This window comes from Halichoerus grypus, chromosome 8 (genome assembly GCF_964656455.1).
Source record: "Halichoerus grypus chromosome 8, mHalGry1.hap1.1, whole genome shotgun sequence".
NCBI lineage: Eukaryota > Metazoa > Chordata > Mammalia > Carnivora > Phocidae > Halichoerus > Halichoerus grypus.
The window spans coordinates 94,408,124-94,426,520 of record NC_135719.1 but is presented as its reverse complement, the minus strand read 5'-3'; the positions used below and the strand labels follow the sequence as shown (position 1 = coordinate 94,426,520).

The window sequence follows — 18,397 nt, the reverse complement described above, 5'->3', positions numbered from 1 at the left end:
GTGTGTTTCTAAAATATATTTGAATTTAAAATTTAATTAAATGACCATTCCTAAACAATGGTAAAAATTTATCTGAACACACAACAATCTTAATCTGGAAGATTCTTTTGCATATATTTGATTAAATGTAATACATTTAATATATTTTGATTAAATGTATCTTTGAGAGCCTAAAACCAAAGAATCATATGCCTTCTTAATATTTTCTTTAAGGCCATTACAGTGGGAACAACAATCCCATTATTCTTCATTCAATTGTATCATTGACTCGCTACTTAAGAAGAAAGGGTAATATTTTACACTTCTTCCTTCTTGCTGTTTATATGGCAATGTCAGTGATTCTTAAATGTTACTATTTTATCTACATGACTTTATCAGACAAATAAAAGGGTATACAAACTTTTTTATTTTTAGAAGTCATTTTGGATTATGGGTTCTAGGTGATGGAGCCGTGACGCAGATAACCGAGATGAATCCTTAAGGTGTCTTAGTTCCAGATGGAGTTATGCTGGAAGAGGCTCAGTTCAGCAGCCAAAGGTAATTTTACAAGCAGTTCATTTCTTACTGGCAATTAAAAAAGATGCCATTCAAAAACTAGACTAGCACTTATTACCCCCCTTCTACCTATTCCTCAATTTTCTTGCGCACAGGAGAAGCCTCAGAGCTTTTTGCCCGTGTAAACCCCAAAGAATCTACAACACCTAGCCTCTTTTTCTTTTCCTCCAGCTCCATAACCCTCTTCTTGATCTCTTAATAATGCATATCTCTTACCCTGTTAGTGAAAACACTTCCACTTTAAGAAAGGAGATGAACAGAAGGGTTGGGGAATTAGACTTGAGTTTTCATGGTGCTTTTTCAGATTGTTGTAGCGGGAGTGAGCCTGAATGAACACACTGATGTTCTTTCCTTCACATCTCATCTTTGGTGGAGGACAGAGTAAGAGCATTCCGTCTGTTCTAATGTACCCATTTTTATTGCAAAGTCCATATGAAGATATCTAATATTCTAAATCACATTATGCATAACGAGAACGCTGGAGTGAGCCAACAGATTGCTGATATAATGATAAATGCACTTTTAGAAAGAACTGTATATTTACGAAGGTTTTTATGACACACTCAACTGATACATTGTCCCCATCACTGACAGGGGCACAGCTCAAAACAAGCCACTTTAGTAGGCATGCTAGTGACATTATTTCTGCATAAATGTTGAAATAAGCATTTAGATGGCCAGCTGACTAGCTTGCCTGCTGCTTGATTTTGTTAATTATTTTATGGGATGAAGCTATTAAATGAGAACATTTTGACAGGATAATATCCCTCAGTATGAAAGTAAATGCCTCAGGTTTGCCTTTTTTATAAATACCACGACATTTTATTCCAGCAGGGGAGATGGATGGCCCATTTCAAAATAGTTTCCCATTGTCATTACTCCTTTAATTAGACTAAATGGAACTGGTATTCAGCAGTTGTAATGCTAGCCCCTTGACTTAATTATTGTTGTTTGCGGCTTTTTTTATCCCACCCAAGTAAACCACCTCCTCACCCACTGTCAGCACATTCTGTATTTTCCTCCCAGGTGATAGAAAATTTTATTCTTCCGTATTTCTGCCTGTTGTCCATTGCATTATTATTTTAATAAAACTTAACTAGATTTCATCTCTCTGAAGTTTATAGTTAGAAGGTTTCTGTTTTATCTTCACTAACATTAGCCTCTTTGTTAATTACTTGGTTCATTACAAAGAAGAGAGGCTTTGTTTGAGACTCCACACTTTTTGTTGTTTTTTTGTTTATTTGTTTTTATATTCAGGGCACTTAAAGGGAACTTTACTATCCTGGTGTTCTCAGTTACCTGGTGAATTAGCATGCAGTTTGTTTACTAAGGATTGCTGGTATCTTCTGTAAATGCAGTCATTAGAATGTATTCTCTGCTACCTAATTGAGTGGAAATTGTACTCCTGGTTATTTTACAGTCTAAAGATTACATTTTAATGTAACTTGTAACATTGTTATTTCTGTTTTGTCCTTTTTTAGGGGGTGAAATTACTAGATATAATCTGTTCTGCCATGAGGGAAAACTGTTCTAGAACTCTGAGACAGCTGGTAAATGAACTTGTGAAATTTCAGAGGAATCCAAAATATCATTGTCATACAGTAGGGCTGAGTAACACAAACATCCTCAAGGTCTAGGTTATGGGTCTGGGTTGCCCAGAATACAGAAAAGACCCATTTACCTGATATTCACAAACCCAGTGCAGAACTTTTGATGTTGTATTTATATAGATAATTGTGTTTGAAAGAATAACCTTGAAGCAGTTTGAGTATTTGGGGAAAGAGCAAAGAAAGACTCAATTATTTTTTGTGAATTTTTTTAGGATTTTGTTTTATTATGTTCAAATTATTCAACTCATGTATTTACATATATACATACGATATAACATGTTTTATATACTAATTCTTAAATAATGATATGACTGTGTCTCTCAGTCACTTGGGACAAATTAGTTTGCTATAATGAAAATGTCTGTAATCTGGAGTCTGAAATCAATCTGTTCTACTGAATTTTACACATTAGCAGATGGCATTTAGAGTGAGTTCCTGTTTATTATGTACTTATGCTATGATAACTGTAACAATTAATTATTACTATTACTATGTATTTTAAGTTCTGATGAATATGAGCTAAACTCTAAAATAGTAGAGGACTCATTGACCTTGCATTAATTGATTCTTTGAATAGCAATTTCAGATAGGTACAAAATATGTCTACATACATTGTTTTCTCTACTCTTATCCACATGTGATCAATCGCTGGCCTTTTTTAATGGCTAAGTAATATTGTAAGCGTTGATTTAATTAGCTCATACTATGCAATCACAAGCAGCTAGAATAAGCTAGCTGTATAGGACAGACCAGCATCTTCAGGCTTCTCTGCTGTGTTTGGCATGTTGATGGGTTTCTTCTTTTGACTAGCTACCATCCTGGAGTGACAAGAAAGGATTCCAAGTTTATATATATTTATGTGTGTGTATGTGTATGTGTGTGTACCTTTATGTGTTTTGGGGGGAGGGTCTCAGTATGATAAGTAGCTATTTTAAAAATATTGTTTCTATTTAATTAATCCTAAAACACAAGCACATTTTGAGAAATCTAATGAATAAATGATAAATAGTGTGCCACTGCAGGAAAAAGTGGCTTCCTCGTGAGGAACTGACATGTTTACCAGACCCAGGCAGCAAAATGTTAATTATTCATTTAACAGCTTTATCCTGAGTGGCAAAGAAGCATTTTGTGCTGAGTGACTAGATGAGTACAAAAAAGAAAGATTACCTATTCTGTTACACTTTTCTCCAAATTTTAAAGATTAGCTGTATTTGATGAAACTAAACTTGATTAATTTTAAAAAAATACCCATCTTTACCAGAAAAGAGTGATATCGTCCACTTGTCCTTAAAAATGAAAACTATGAAGACTAAAAGTAGTAGGATTGCCATGTGATGGGCCTCATGAGCAGACAGTAGATAAATGCTTACTGAATGACTGAGCTTGCTTGCGGGCACCCGCTTTGTTCAGCCGTTGTTAATAGCGTCGTCCGACAGGTGCCAAACTCACATGCCCTAGGCTTCATTATGTTTTTCTCTGAGGGAGGTAGTCTTTACTGTGGCTGATTTAATTGGTATATCATCTTACTCCTTGTAATTTTAGGATCTGTACTAACTTGGTCAGGGAGTAAAATAAGTCCATTTTCGCTTAAGCCATGAGAAAAAGAATTTTCTAATTCAATTTAAAGTGTACCTTTTATCCTCTGAGGGCAGCTCAAGAGCTCTGCCTTCCTGCATCACCTCACTCCAGCCCTTTGCTACCCCACGATCCTGACTGCTTCATTACAGTGGGTGGAGGATCCCAAGAGGTCGAGGATAGTTCCTATTCACACAAGACCAGCTCAGATGTGAACTCCACTTGAGGAGGTGTCACAGGATAAATACACAGGTCTGCTTTGGTTAGAAGCTGGTGCAGGCTTACTTGATATAGTAAAAGGACTGTTCATGGTCTGGTGTGAATTATATTGGGTTTTGGGGTCTAAATTCTAAATGTAAACTACATGTTATTTTAATCTGGAGACTTCTGTGAAGACAGGATTATTGGACCATGTCAGGATTTGTGTTCTTGAGCTCCTTGATCAAATAACATTCTATTTCCACTTTAAACTCACCATCATTTCCTATAAAAACAAATCCAGGGAGATATTGAACTACTTGAAAAATACCATTTTAAATACAAAATAGCCCCTGTTTCTAAACCATATCTAATAATAATAGCTAATTCATGTAGTACTTACTTTGTGTCAAACACTGTCAGTATTTTACATGGAATACCTTATTTCATCTTCAGAACAGTCCTATAAAGTAAACATTAGTATTCCTATTTTATCATTAAATGAGAAAACTAGGGCTATTTTTAAATACTCACTTTTCCTCACCCTGCATCCAATTCATCACCACATTCTGGTGATTTTATCTCCAATAGATGTCTTGGCTTTGGTCTCTCCTCCGCCTTTGCTAGACCATCATGATCTCATACATTGGACCAGACTTCTCACTGGGTCTCCGTGTTTCAGTGCTTGCTCCTCTCCAATCCATTCTCTGCCAGCAGCAAAATGATCTTAAAATACAAATGAAATCATGTTAATACATCGCTCAAAATCCTTCTGTGGGCTCCCATAACAATGAAATCAAATCCCCACTCTGTACCACAGCCTACAGTTCCTGCAACCCTGTCCCCTGTTTACATCTCCACCTCCACTTTGTTCCCATCTCCCCATCTTCTAATCATACTGATCATCTTCCAGGCCTTTGAACGTGCCGAGTACATTCCCACCTCATGGTCTCAACATACAATCCCCCCTCTGAATGGAATGTTCTTCTCCCCTCTTATCATGTGACTAATTCCCTCTATCCCTACTGGTCTCGGTCTTCAATATTACCTTCCCCAGAGACCTGCTCCGACCAGACTACCTAGGAGTACATTTCTCCATTCTCATTTTCAACCTTAGTCCCTTCGTTGTTCCTTTCATAACATAAGTTACCACTTTATTCATATACTTACTTGTCTTTTTTGAGGAGTAGACTGTGTCTTCCCTTTGAAAGAGCAGGTATTATCACTGTCTCCTTCACCGTCATTCCCTCAGCAAAACCCAGTAGAAAAAAAATAATAAACCAGTAGAAATGAAGGGTATTCAATAAATAATGTTTGAATGAATGAAGGTGAGATGTTCCTAGACTTTGAAGTTTTTATGAATGTGAATATTTAGAATAGGAATATGTGAAGATGAATATTGTATTATTGAATTTACTTTTTACCAAATGGTAACATAACACTAAAAACTATATATATAATGAAACTCTATTGTTGTTACTCATAATAGTTATGTTCTGTAACGTTGCTGGGAACACTGAATTAGTGAATAATGAACCCTTGCCTCTAAGGGAATTACAGGTTAGGTTCCTGAAAACCCTTTGGTCACATTTTCATTAATCATACATAACCTGGTTTTATGTGTGTTTCTGTTTAAGGACACCTTACTTAATATATATTGTTGATTTATTAACATTGAACTCATGGCCAACAGCACTATAACTCATGCCTGCACAAAGCTTAGCTAACACACATATTTTCTTCATAAGGCACATCACAGTCTCTTGTGCTTAAGAACACTACACAGCTCTTCAACACTATGCTTGGGGGCAGTTTTAAATAGCAAAATCAGTCACAAAAAAATGCAAAAATGCAAAGAATGTGGCACTAGATGAACCGCAAAAAGGACACTTGTTTGTAGAATGAGAGCTGAAACAAGAAGGCAGGGCATTGCTTTGTTCACCTCAGCGAGGATGTGCCCAGTGGGTGATTCACATTTGTCTTTGTTCTGTGCATCCTATGCATTTTAGCATATGGCAGAGGCAAATTCATGAATGTGGAATCCACACATAATGAGGATCGATGGTCTATTTGGTGGGGAGCTACTATCGTCACCATTCTTAAAAACAAAGTTTGAAAAGTTAAATGAATTTATGTTCATGTAAAGCTCATCACATTTAAAAAAACTTTTTTTTCTCATTTGACCATGAACCCATAAGAATGTCATCCTGTAAGAATGAGGGAAGCATTACTCTGGGTGAGGCTAACTAGCAACTCATTCTCCCACCCGATTTATTCAAATGTAACAAAGAACTTATCTTGGTAATGCTCATGGTAAACATTGATAAGTATGTAGTGATTTTAAGAGATTATCATATTCTGAAAGGATAAAACAATACCGACCCGAAGTCCTAAAATCCAGCATCTTTCTCTATCGTGTCTGGTCCTTGCCTTTGGCATAAAAAAATGACTGCATCACTTGATTGAGTGAATAAACCAGAGATCTTTTTTGCCATGCCATCACTGTAGTGTGGGCTTTTTTTTTAACCATTCTCTTTTTTCTCAATACAAAAATAGCACACATTCATCATAGAGAATTTTGAACTTATAGGTAAGTAAAAAAAAAATGTAAATAAATAAATAGCCCCTTTCTAGAGGTATTTGTCACATCTGTAACATTTCCCTATTGTAGTGCCTTCCCTTTCCCAGGTATGGTCAGGAGCAGGGACACCTCCTTTCCTTTAACTCCCCACCATAGGAGAACTCACTGTTGTTTTTCTGGTCTAATGTGACTGCCTTCTTGCTGGGGTGTGGTTTTGGGGTGCTGACAAAAAAGAATCAGTCTGGACCACTGTTTTCAGGTGGACTCCTGAAAAAAATCAGAGTGTCATGTTTAAGAGAAAAATGGTATATAGTTTTTCCTTAGAGCTAGAGCTCTGACAGTCAGTTTATTTTTTCAACTTGTATTTGTTTTTAGTTTACTTCTTCATGATGATGGGTCTGGAGACACAGCTTACGTACACACCTCTGAATAGCTTGGAACAAAGATTAGCGCTAGACAGTTGAGACAAGTAATCTATTCTCAGAAGTGAAGGCCACACACCAACAAGCTACCAATAGGAGATTTAAAGAAAAGTGAGTCAAATATTAATGCAACTCCTGATCTAGGTGATTGAACAATTTCTGATCTCAGAATATGAAATTCATTTAGAGAATGCATGTAATACTCATATGAGTTAAGGTATTTTTCATTTGTCTAACTAGATCTGCTCTAATACATTTTGTGAAAGTATGAGAGAGACAAGGCTGCAATTTTATGTTCTATTAGGCAGCGCCTTCATACTCTCCAGTGACAATTTTATAGAAGTCGATTACTGAGCTAAAATTAAGCTCTTGAGTGATTTGATGATATTAGCTTCAGGTAAGGCTCATTTTGATATGTCTAATAAGGATGTACACACTGAAATGCATTCTTGAAGCCTGCTGGAGATATTGATTACACATCAGGCATACATTTAAACTAATTCATGAGATTCTTGTCAAATCTGTGGTCTTGCAATTTACATGATAAAAAAATAAATGATGATTGATTAGCTAGCATCACATTTAAATATAGGGAGTCTCCCCTAAAGCCTTTCTGTTGTATTGTATGGACACGCTGCCTTGATGAAATAGTACATCAGTTTGCCCCTAATGGTGATGTTTCACTCATACTTAACATAGAGAGGTCTGTTTACTCTTGTGCTATTCACCGATTTGAGCCCAGGTGACCTGATTTATTTATGCTTCATCTACTTTTATTTCTGGCAATGGCCATTCATCATCTTGCAAAATATGGAAGGGTGGGTAAACTCCCTGTTGATACTATAGGATGATACTGCACATATTTGTGTTTTATAAATTATTTTTGTAATCATTATTTAATTTGATAAATTTAATAATCACATGGAATAGTAGATTCAGATACTGTTTTGCTCACTTTACATAATTAAAATCGAAGTTCAAAAGGATTCAGTGACCTGTCCAAGCTGTCATAACTAGTTAAGTTTTAAATCCAGATCATATTACTTGCACGGTACTGTATTCTCTCTGTATTATATTTCACCTTTTTGTGTAAGGACTAAAGAAGAAAAAGTTAAATTTTGAAAAGCCAGAAAATTTTACCAAGTGGCCAAATCTCTTATGTTCTCAAGGGTAAAATAATTATTAATGTGAAATTTGAAAGATGTCCTTGAAATTATTATTTCGAGCCAAATCCTAAAACAAACAAAAGCACTGTAAGTTTACCTGTATAGTTTTTTTTAAAAAAGCAAGAATATCCATGACTGAGATGGCTTTCACACTAAAATAATTGTACATATGCTGTAAAATGATGAATTCTCTCCAATTAAAATATAGAAACATTCAGTTAATTATCAAGGAATCCACAAATAATAGAGTTTAGAACTGGTTAAAACAGTAATTAGAAAGGTCTGAATAACACAGACAAGGTCTGCATGAAGGAGAAAGGGCTGTAACAGGAGCTAGAGAAATAGATAAAAGAGAAGTTAAATTAGCAGTTTTCAATCCTGCCTCTGACACTTTAATTATCTGAAGGGGTGCTGCTAGATTCTCAACAGAAATTTCACAATGAATTTTACTTCAATTTACTATAATCATTCCAAGTATACCCATATACACATGTCATCTGTAATAAATGTCACAAACTCAATGATATATATATATATATTTTATCACCCTTAGTGGCTTAGGAAGTATAGCTTACTAGCTTGGTATAGGACATGCACACTAGCCCTGTTCCACCTCAGCAGAGTCCCATGGACAGAGCTCTTGGATAGTAAAGAAACATGTCCCTCCTAAAGAGAAATGCTGGAAGCCTTCCTTGCTATTTTTCTGAAGATGCAAATTGTCCCTTCCCGGTCATAGTCCTTGCAGAATCAGCCCCTCAGCCCTGCCTGCTCTGTCTGTCTTCTGTGACCTTATGCCCACCCAGGGCCATTACGAATTAAATGTGAGCCAATCAGATTCCATTAAGAATTTGAATGAAATGGAGTCTAAATCACAGGGGTATGCTAGCTTGAAAAGGAGATTATGGAGAGCTGGAAAGCCATGTTCATTTTTCTACGATGTAAGCACTGCTGCCAGAGAAAGCTGGACAGCAGTGAAAAGCAGGAGAGGAATGCAAAGATTATGTATCACTTTGACCAAACACACGGAGAGAGGGAGTTTGGATTTTTCAAGTTCTCAGTTTCCTGTTGGGACTTCTTGCCCCAGTGTACTCTTTGATTCAATGAGTTATCTTTGTATTACTTGGATAAAGAATGCTTAAGCTTATTTATTTATTTATTTATTTATTTAAATTCAATTTAGTTAACATGTAGTGTATTATTAGTTTCAGGGGTAGAATTTAGTGATTCATCAGTTGCATATAACACCCAGGGCTCATTACATCAGGTGCCCTCCTTAATGCCCTACCCTACAACCCAGCAATTGCACTATTAGGTATTTCTCCAAAGGATACAAAAATAGTGATTTGAAGGGGCACCTGCACTCCAATGTTTATAGCAGCGATGTCCACCATGGCCAAACTATGGAAAGAGCCCAGATGTCTATCGACAGATGAATGGATAAAGAAGATGTGGTATATAGATATAGATATAGATATAGATAGATATAGATGATATAGATATAGATATACAATGGAGTATTACTCAGCCATCAAAAAGAATGAAATCTTGCCATTTGCAACGACATGGATGGAACTAGAGGGTATTATGCAAAGCAAAATAAGTCAGCCAGAGAAAGACAAATACCATATGTTTCATTCGTATGTGGAATTTAAGAAACAAAACAGATGAACATAGGGGAAGGGAAGGAAAAATAAGATAAAAACAGAGAGGGAGGCAAACCATAAAAGACTCTTAACTATAGGAAACAAACTAAGGGTTGCTGGAGGGGAGGTGGGTGGGGGGATGGGGTAATTGGATGATGGACATTTTTCACAGAGCTGGAACAAAGAATCCTAAAATTTGTAGGGAACCAGAAAAAAACCGGAATAGCCAAAGTAATGTTGAAAAAGAAAAGCAAATCTGGAGGCATCACCATTCCAGACTTCCAGCTCTATTACAAAGCTGTCATCATCAAGACAGTATGGTACTGGCACAAACACAGACACATAGATCAATGGAACAGAATAGAGAGCCCAGAAATGGACCCTCAACTCTACGGTCAACTAATCTTCGACAAAGCAGGAAAGAATGTCCGATGGAAAAAAGACAGTCTCTTCAACAAATGGTGTTGGGAAAATTGGACAGTGACATGCAGAAGAATGAATCTGGACCACTTTCTTACACTATACACAAAAGTAAATCTGAAATGGATGAAAGACCTACAGGTGAGACAGGAAACCATCAAAATCCTTGAGGAGAACACAGGCAGCAACCTCTGTGACCTTGGCCACAGCAACGTCTTGCTAGACACGTCTCCAGAGACAAGGGAGACAAAAGCAAACATGAACCACTGGGACTTCCTCAGGATGAAAAGCTTTTGCACAGCAACGGAAACAGTCAACAAAACTAAAAGACAACCCACAGAATGGGAGAAGATATTTGCAAATGACATATCAGATAAAGGGCTAGTATCCCAGATCCATAAAGAACTTATCACACTCAACACCCAAGAATGCTTAAGCTTATTTAACTGAGCCTCTATGTGTTCCAGTCAGATGGTCCGTGATTATAGTGACCACGACCTGATCCCATAGTAGAGGCAGCTCTGTGGAAAGGGAAATAGTTAAATGGCAAAGCTGCCTCGGACAGGGTTTCAGCTGAATTTGATTCAGAGCCACCCTGCCCTACCCGAGAAAACCATACCGTGCGCTGAGCCTGACACCCTTTCAGCAGGGCTGTTGTCAATAAGACAACACTGGTATGTGTCTTACTCTCTCTTACTTACAAAATCGCAGAATTTTCAACCTGCAAGGAAGACTTAATGATCAAATCCAGCAACCTCGCTTGGTAAATGAGAAAAGCTGAGAAGCAGAGAGGTTAATTCCCTTATTCAGGGCTTGGGAAATTTCTGGTCTAGATTTTTTCACTTGGCCTCTCTCCGCAGGGCCAGTCTATTGATAGAGGGGTCTTTTAAGTTTTTTTCCTGTTGTAAAAAACGGAGAGGTCCTGCTGCTCATAAAACCTCCACCTAAGTTTATGTATCCAGTTAGAATCGTATTCAGTTGCATATAACAAAAAAGCCAGAGATGATAATGGCTTAAACATATGAAGATGTATTATATTTTATCCCACGTAAGATCAGTTTGGAGGGGTGCGGTCCAGGGTGAGTGTGGTGGCTCCATGGTTTCAGGGACCCACCTTTCATCTCTGTTTCTGCTCTTCCATTTTTAGTATCTGGCTCCATCCTCAAGGTCACTTCCGTGGTCCAATATGGTGTTTGGAGTTCCATCTATGAAATCGTCTGCCTTCCAGGAAGCAGGGTGTAGGAAGGGGAAGCGGCAGAGTGGCACACCCTAACCGTCTGTCTTCCCCACCTGAGAGCTTTTGCTCACAGCCTACTGGTCATTAGCTCTAGTTAAATGACCATTTTAGGGAAGCTGAGAAATACATTATTTGAGCTGGGCACATTGCCACTCTGAATAAAATTGGAGCTGTATTATAAAGAATGAGAGTAAATGGATGTTGGGGCAGCAACTGGAAATCTATGCCATACATTCCTAGAATTTTTGTCACCAGTTCTTCCTCAAAGGATATCTGAGTGTGGATGGCTCAGGATATTTCCATAGTTAGATGACATCCTAAAACTGCAAGAGTCAAAGAAATCCTTCCTGCGTCCTCTCTTTGGCAGTGAGAGCCCCCAGTGTTGTCAGAACCTCTGCCAGGTTCTGGTCTCCACCCACTGGCGCCTTTTATCTGACCCCGTGAGGGATGTTGCCGCAGTGCACGGTGATACCAGTGATACTAAAATGCATACCCCACATGTGTTCTACCTACTGCTAAAAAGGTTTTGCATGTCATTACAGAATCCAAAGTAGGAGAAAGAGACTCCTTAGTCTGTGGCAAAGCAGTCTCTACACCCCATCAAAAGGTCATCTGTAAAAATAGCAGATAATAGTGGTTTCAACCTCATAGAATTTTAAAGATGATTAAATGAGTTAATACATGTGCAAAGCACTTAGGACACTTTTTGGAACAGAATAAGTGCCCTGTGAATAATTGTTATTATTTATCATCATCATTATTGTTGTTGTTGTTGTTGTTACCACATGGCTTTTTTTATACCGAAGAATATTTAATGAGAAGCTAGGAAGATGTTTATGTCGCCAAAACCGAAGTTCCTCCCAGGAGAATCACTAATGGTTCTAGATGACAAGAGAGGCATTATGTTCAAGAAACCACTGCTCAAACGGCTACTGCAATGCATGGTTTATCAAGTTGCTTAGTTGGTAAAGTGGTCCCTTTTAGTATGAGTGTTGCGAGATAGGCTTCCTGCAAAGGAAGTTTCACATCCCTGGATGTGGGGGTCCTCTGAGCCACGGATAGCGATGAGGTGGCTGGGAACTTTGTTTGTTTTGTTATGTTTTTAAGATTTTATTTATTTATTTGAGAGAGAGTGAGAGCCAGAGAGTTCACAGAGGGAGAGGGAGAGGGTGAAGCAGTCTCCCAGCTGAGCAGGAAGCCTGATGCAGGACTCAATCCCAGGACCCTGAGATCATAACCTGAGCCGAAGGCAGACGCTTAACCGACTGAGCCACACAGGCGCCCCATGGGAAGGTTTTTTGAGGAGAACCAATTTACCAAACCAAGAGGGAGACCTGCTAAACTTCCCTTCCTTATAAAGTTTGCATAAATCCATTCCCAGTAAATTGAGTTCCAAATGTCTCTGGATGAAGCTTTTACCAACTGACAACTGGGTTTCTTAACTGCATTCCAATAATCCACATATACTTCTGTGGGCTGGATGGAAATTTAATGTTGTTCTAAATTAAGTAGAGAACAAGAATGTGTTAATTATATGCAACGATGAACCAAGTGTAAAAACTGAAGTCTTTAAGTTTATTCTTTGAAGCATATTCCTAGTTTATATGAAAGAAATGAAAGCAAAGAATTGATGAAACCACTGGATCACTGATAGAACTGTACTATGAACACTGTTAACTTGTTCATTATTGAGAGGCCAATCTGCCCTCGATAGTAATTTGTAATTAAAGCCTCTGATTTGGGAGTCTTTTTATCCCTGACACGGCTCTCAGAATGGGTGAGAAAATTCTGAGGAATGACATTTGGAAAGAAGCAGAGTGAGTGTAGCAGGAGTAAATCATTTCCAATGAACAGTGAGAATTGGAGACAAGGGCAGGAACAGAAGGTCTAAGGAAAGAGGATTGTAGGTAAAAAATAAACACATAATTCTATTAAAATGGTTTATACTGACTTACTACAAAGACCTGTTCACCTGGCAATTACTTTTTGCAGCAGGTTAGGAGAGAAAAATTGCCAAGCTTCCATGGACTGAAATTCACTTTGGATACCTCTTTGGGTCTCCTCTACCTGTAATTCATGTGGAAGTATGCAAAAATAAATCCTTGAGAATAATTTTCCATTTCTCGTTGTTGTTTAAATCACAAAGTGTCTCACATGAGGAAAATTAACACTAAGCACTTTTTAGTTGAGGACAAAGGAGGCAAAGATGATCCAGGAAGATCTCCCAAGAACATGGAATTGGAATTCAGGGAATTAGCTTGCCTTCTCCGTAACTGCCTTCTCTCTCATTCTGTGGCCAAGACTCTCTCCTGCTTTCTTGAAGACAATTCAGGTTCCCCAATGGAAAAATGGGAATCATTCTTACCACTGTCTCATCTATTTGACTCAAATAAAGGTTTAATACCTAGTAGCTGTTTATTTGTTCTGTATGTCAAATTGACAAGAGAAATCGGCCGAATTTGCAAACCTGCAGCCCCGTCTGGAAGAGAGGAATATGGATATCAACACAGATAATATAGATACAGATATAGTAAGCTTTAGCGTCTGTTGATTATCAAAGTCTGGTATTAACTGGTAATTATTTCCTAGTTAGTAAATGAGCTTTTACCTAATCAGTAAAGATAGTTTAGGGAGTGGCTGCGTAGTTAAATAGCAGCTCTGTGCTTTGCCAGTGGGGACAGAAAGACTGGAGAGATGCAGATGGTATCAGCAAACTGCATTTGGATTCTGAAACACAGTTGAAGATACCGAAATGAAGATCTTTTCCAAAGGGAGGGGAGCATTCCATGAAGGAGAAGCAGGGAGGCTTGTTGGCCTGCAATCTGACTGGGACGGAGGAAGGCAAACAACAGCCAGATGAATCTATGAACCTTAACTTTTATAGAAGGAGCAAGTATCACAAGAGGAAGGAGGAAGTTGTGGGAGGTCCCTGGTGACTCACCAGGTTAAGAACTGGAAAACTGTCCCGAAATAACACCTAAAATATCCACCGCTGAATACTAATCACGGAACCTGGGTGATATTAAAAAAAAGAGTATTTAAAATAAAAAAAGCAGGACAATGTGATTTTGTGGCCATGGCTGGGACTTGGTAGGGTACTTTCTGTCTGACCTTGGTTGTCAGCTGAGACCCTCTGTCTGGAGGCTTAAGCCTCCCTGGGTCCTGGTTTTGCAAGGTGCCTTTTCTTAGAAGCTGGATCCTGCCCTGGTTCCCCCTGGAACAGACCAGGGGCCCATTTTAATTCTTTTTTTTTTAAGTTGGTTTAAAAAACTGCTTTATTATTTTTATGTGCTATTACAAATGCCTATTGTAGGGGGTCCAATGGATCTGGAGGCTCATGGCTCATCAAGGTAAAATATATGACCATGGGAGACAGCAACACACAACACAACAAGCTTTGTTGGGCAGCCCTTGGACAGGGTAGTGAGGGGGAAGGAGTCCTTCACTGCATGAGACCACAGGCAAAGGGCCCCCATCCAGAATGGTAGGAGCACAAAAGGACTTTGGGGGGAGAGGGGTATCAGAGAGGGAACTTAAAACACATCTAGATGACATTTTTCAGCAGCACTGCAAGGAGTCTCTGGGTCAGAGAGCTCCAGAGGGCCGTAGCAGCTCGGGGTCTTATAACCACACCACTCTACCTTATCAATGGGTAGTAACTGTCCAGTGAGGTCTCCCAGGGTATGCAAAGCAGGTAGGCTTTAAATGGTTAAAAATTTAAATGAGCTAATTTTTTAAGTCTTTTTTTAATGATTGCTTGGGCTATTTTAAAAACTGGATGTGTCAAAATTTGAGTGTGGTACTGGTGGACTTTTGAGCTAACAAGTTTCAGCCTGTAGTGAAGAAATAAACAAACTGGCCTATACACGGAGGTCATCCTTAGCTTATTTATATAACACCTGTGCTAAATACTTCATATAAAAAATTCAAACAATTCAATAAATAAAAAGAGTAAAGTAAAAACTACTCCATATCCTTCAAGCGATAAATAAGTACTGTTACCATGTTGATCTTTATTCTTATTTTCACACACACACACACACATGCACAGACACTACAGTATAAACAATTTTACATAAATGGACTCCCTTTGTGGTAGCAACCTACACTAGTCTCTAGCTTTTCTTCATTTGACAACATTGTTGTAGACATAGCGATAAATTTATATTATAATTTTTATTTTTGCATAGAATTTTACTGTGTGTATGTTCATACTACAGTTTACTTTTATAAATCCTTATTGGCATATGTTTAGGTTTTATCCATTTTTTCACTAATATAAACAGTTTTTCAATTACCAATTTTGTGCATCGTTTTCTAATTTTCATAAATTCCTAGAAGTAGGATTACTAAATCAAAGTGTATGAACATTTAACATTTTTTATACCAATTACCATATTGCTTCCCACATTTTTATCAATTTACACTCCTATGTATATTCATGAACTTTAAATTAGGAAGGACTGTCAGGAAGTTTAAAAAAAAAAGGAATTAAGACAAGTAAAAGTTGCTATGGGTAAAACTATGTTCTTAAAACGGTGTTTGGAACAAGAAGGCAATCACAGAAGGGACATATCCTTTGTCCCTTCATTCTTGGCAGATGATCCACCTTTAACTTCCATAGAAAGCGGAAGTCAATGGGATTGAAGTTTTCCAGCCCCGTAATGGAATTGAAGTTTCTACCCCTCAACCTCATTTCTGTTCAGTGTCACCTGCTGTTAGAGGAAGAGGTATCTCTACTTCTTTCTGAAGCTCTTGATCTCTCTCTGTTTCATACATTTGTCACTCTCTCACTCTCTCCCCTTTAACACTTTAAACCTAGAAACCTGTTCAAAACATTCTAAAAGCAGTACCTTTGACTGTGCCTTCTCTTCAATCTTCACCTAGGGCGAAAGAAACATGTGCCAAGTCCCAAGGATACGAAAGTGCATGTAAAAAGACCTAATATGTAGCCCTAAACGCAGTAGAACATTTCTCGGACTCTTAAAAACTTTGACATGCTTCTGTGACATAAAAAAGACTAATGATCAATTCCAGGAGATAATTTATAAACCTCTCCTTAACAAATTAGAATTTAATGCATAGAATCCTTTCTCATGTGGAATAAATTCCCTCTTTGGCCTCATATCTAGTCCTTCCTCTTTCAGCTTATAGAGACCCGCTGAACTCTTCCTGAATGAGTTGGCTCCACTCTGCTTGGCAAGGAAACATTCACCTCTGATTTTGCTGTGGTGGTCTTTGTATATTCTTTGACTCTGCCTTCCTCCATGTCATTGCGGTACTCAAGAAAGGTCTACATGTCCCGCCTCTGCTTTCTCCATTTCCACTTATTTTTTAATCCACTGAAAACATGATTTCTGTCTCTACCAAACTAACTGAAAAAGTCAACAAAAAATGGACTTCTAATTTACAAAGTCAGTGATTTATTTTTACTTTGCATTATGGATGATATTCCTGTAGAGTTTGACCATTTCTGCCTTGAAATTTTTCTCAGTCTTGGTTTCCTCAACACTGTTTTCTAATTATTTCCTTTCTACCACTCTGATTTATTCTTCTTAGTCTTTTTCCCCTTCTGGTTCCTTTTCCTTAACTGATTCCTTAAACATTACTTTTCCTTAAGGCCTCTGTATTAGTCAGTTTTTGCTGTGTAACAAACCACTCCAAAGCTGAGTGGTATAGAATGATTTGTTCTACTATCATGACTGCAAGTTGGCTAATGGTCAGATTATTAGACAGAGTTCAATTGGCCTTACCTCCAAAGGCAGATCTGCTCCATTAGTCTCTCATTCTCTTTTGACTGATAGCCTGGCTGGGGCATATATTTTTCATAGTAGTGGCAAAAGTACAAGAGAGCAAGCCCAACCATGCATGCATATTTCAAACTTTTACTTACATTAAATCTGCTAACATCTCACCTCCCAAAGCAAGTCATATGGTCCAACCCCAAATCAAAGTCTAAGGGAGTATCCTTTGCTTATCATGAAGCCATGACAAAAGGCGGCTGCATCATACTACTGTAGGTGAGTGAATAATTTTTAATAGTAATGTAACCTATTAAACCTCCTTATTGCCTAGAAGGCCCTGCATGATTAGACTTTAGTTTCTTCCATAGTCTTGTTTCTTACAACTTTTCCTCTTCTTTGCAAAGTTGCAGACAAAAAACTTCATTTCAGTTTCTCTAATGCTGTGCTGTTTTTGCTTTGCCTACACAATCTTCAGGTCTTAGTATTAATGTTACTCTCCCAGGAAAATCTTCCCAATCACTCCAGATTAAGTCAGATTCCCTTGTTATATCTCCTTATAGGTCGTTACATTTTTCTTTGTTGTATTTACTATGCTTTTGGTGGAATACCTTGTTTGTTTATTTATTTTATATCTTCTTCCCTAGAATTTAAATTTCTTTAAGAAGTGTCTTTGTTTTGTTAACTATTACATTCCTAGTGCTTCTTATGTACTCATCATATAATAGATGTTCAATAAATGATGGAGTTAACAAATCTATGTGTTCTTCCTGGGTAACTTTATCCATTTCTATGACTTAAATTCTCACCAAATCTAAAACAAGAGTCTCAAAATCTTTCCTGGGCTGCAAACAATATTTCCAATTAAATTTTCCATGGCAACTTTATACTATGCATGTCTAGAAGTCAAATCTTTCTTCTCCTGCTAATAAAAACATTACAATTTACCTGACCACCTAGGCTGTTTAATTTTATGTGCCAACTTGACTGGGCTTTGGGGTACCTAGATATCCAGAATAATGTTTATTCTGGATACATCTGTGACAGTGTTTCTGGCTGAGATTAACATTTGAATTGGTAGACTGAGTAAAGCAGATTGCCCTCTTCAATGCAAGTGGGCTTCATCTAGTGTGTTGAAGGCATGAACAGAGCAAAAAGACCAAGAAAGACAGAATCTTTGAGCTAGGCCATTGGTCTTCCCCTGTCTTTGGATTTAGGCTAGGACTGGGACTTACACTATCTGTTTTTC

The 18,397-nt window shown here is 37.8% G+C and overlaps 1 long non-coding RNA gene across 2 annotated transcripts in view; it reads left to right on the top strand.

Annotated features, from left to right (window-relative positions):
- LOC118525869 (uncharacterized) overlaps positions 1–18,397 on the top strand; it is a 214,588-nt gene that overhangs the window by 107,885 nt on the left and 88,306 nt on the right. The window contains exons 3-4 of one of the 2 annotated variants that reach the window (XR_004912349.2): positions 441–537; positions 6,895–7,052. The exons of the other annotated variant lie outside the window; for it this stretch is intronic. This is a non-coding gene — a long non-coding RNA (uncharacterized LOC118525869). The remainder of the gene's footprint in view (positions 1–440; positions 538–6,894; positions 7,053–18,397) is intronic. 2 annotated transcript variants of the gene reach the window in all.